The sequence below is a fragment of the Lupinus angustifolius genome, chromosome LG09, assembly GCF_001865875.1.
Source record: "Lupinus angustifolius cultivar Tanjil chromosome LG09, LupAngTanjil_v1.0, whole genome shotgun sequence".
Taxonomy (NCBI): Eukaryota; Viridiplantae; Streptophyta; class Magnoliopsida; order Fabales; family Fabaceae; genus Lupinus; species Lupinus angustifolius.
In genome coordinates, this window is record NC_032017.1 from 10,634,365 (window position 1) to 10,636,226 (window position 1,862).

Here is a 1,862-nt window from a genome sequence, read left to right on the forward strand (position 1 = left end):
AAGCTATTCGACATAATTAAAGCAAAAACAAAAACATTAGCATAGCATAAAGAGTCGAGGAAGTCAGGAAATAGTACAAACCATAAAGTCAATCAAAGACAAATAACAAAACATGAATAAGTCCTGAAAGTAACAACAACAACTAAATCCAGAAAGTGCCATAAGAAGAAATAAACCTAAGGGTGAGATAGCCTAGGGCTAAATTCCTCTAAACTATGGGTGAGGCGGAGGATGGTCAATCTGATCATCAAGAATAACAATGTTCTGATCTCCCCTGATAAGCACAGACTGCTTCTGAAATTCTGAACAAAACATAGCATTCTGAGCTTCAACATTAGATTGAATCATGTTCCTCAGCTCCTGAAATTTGTTGTCTGAATAGGCAATCTGACGTTCTTCATACTGTTCCATGCCTGCAAAGTAAGAATCTTTTAACCCTTGGAAGTGAAGATCCATACGGTTGTTAAGCTGTTGCTCCATAGCTTCCAACTGAGCTAGACCAAAAGCAGAGTTCTGAAGTGATGTTCCAGAAGACTCCCCCTGAGTTGTTGTATTCTGATTACCCATGTCACCCTGATTATCATTATCAGACAAATCCATATCAAATGTAGTGTAGTCCTCCTGATATTGCCAAGTAGTACCATACTTGTAAATTCGCATCTTATGAATGAGACTTTCACCAACCAGGTGATCTTTATCAGTATACTCAATAATGATAGTATCAGAAACATCAATGTGCAGATAATCGACAATGCGAGATATGAAAATACTATATGGAAGCAGCTTCGATTGAGACAATGATACACTATTTATAATTTTCAGAATCTCCTCGGGCCAGTTGATCATGACATTATTCTTTACAGCATACATGAAACGCAAATCATTCACAGTAGGCTGTGCGTGATTTGTGTTCCTCTGTACTAGTATGTAAGCAATAACGTAATGCAACAGCCTGTTCTCAACAGATAATGACCCAGCCTTGGTCAGTGGACCTTGAATGTACAAATGAGGGCCGCGAAGGAATGACTTATAGACATCAACAGGATCAAAATTGTCCTTGACCCAGGAACAATCCCCTATACCATAACCAGACGATGATAACCCGCCAACATTCAGAAACAGATCATCACTCAGCTCAAACAGATTACTAGAAATCATAGACCAATACTTTCCATCCTTGTATCTAAAATTAGCATAAAACTCCCTAACTAGAGCAGGGTAGACTTGTCCCTTTAATTCCAAAAATTGAACGGCTCCCTGGGCCTCCATCTCATGCGGGAAACTAATATTCTGTTCCGCTAACCAGGTTAAATCAACATACCTCACGTACGTAGGTTTGCGACCTAGAAATTTCGCCAAGCGAGTCTCTTGCAAGATGAGGGAATAGTAGGGGTTACCACGGTCCTGAGTGGAGGGTGAGCCGGTTTCCCTTCTTCGTACACGAGTAGCTGTAGTCTTGACCCGTTTTGACCTTGCTCCATTGTATGTGTTGAACCCGAAATGGTGATGAATGAGCAGAGAAGGTTTTAGGCAAACTTAACCTAGGGTTATGATTGGTGGAAGATTCGGAATTGGATGGATTAAGGATGATAAAGTTCGGTTTTTGATGGTTTGAGAGGGTTAGGAGGAGGTTTATCTATCTTATTGGACTTGGATTGGTTGGGTTACTGATTCAGAGACTTAAAGCACAAAAGAGGTTGATAAAATGTCGAAAAAAGTATAGAACCGAGACACTGTATGCCTTTAACATACTGGTTTTAATCGATTAACGGGCTGTTTTAATCGATTAAAACAGTGCAAAATTTGAATTTTCAAAAAAAAATGCCCATGTAATCGATTAACGGGCTGTTTAATCGATTAAA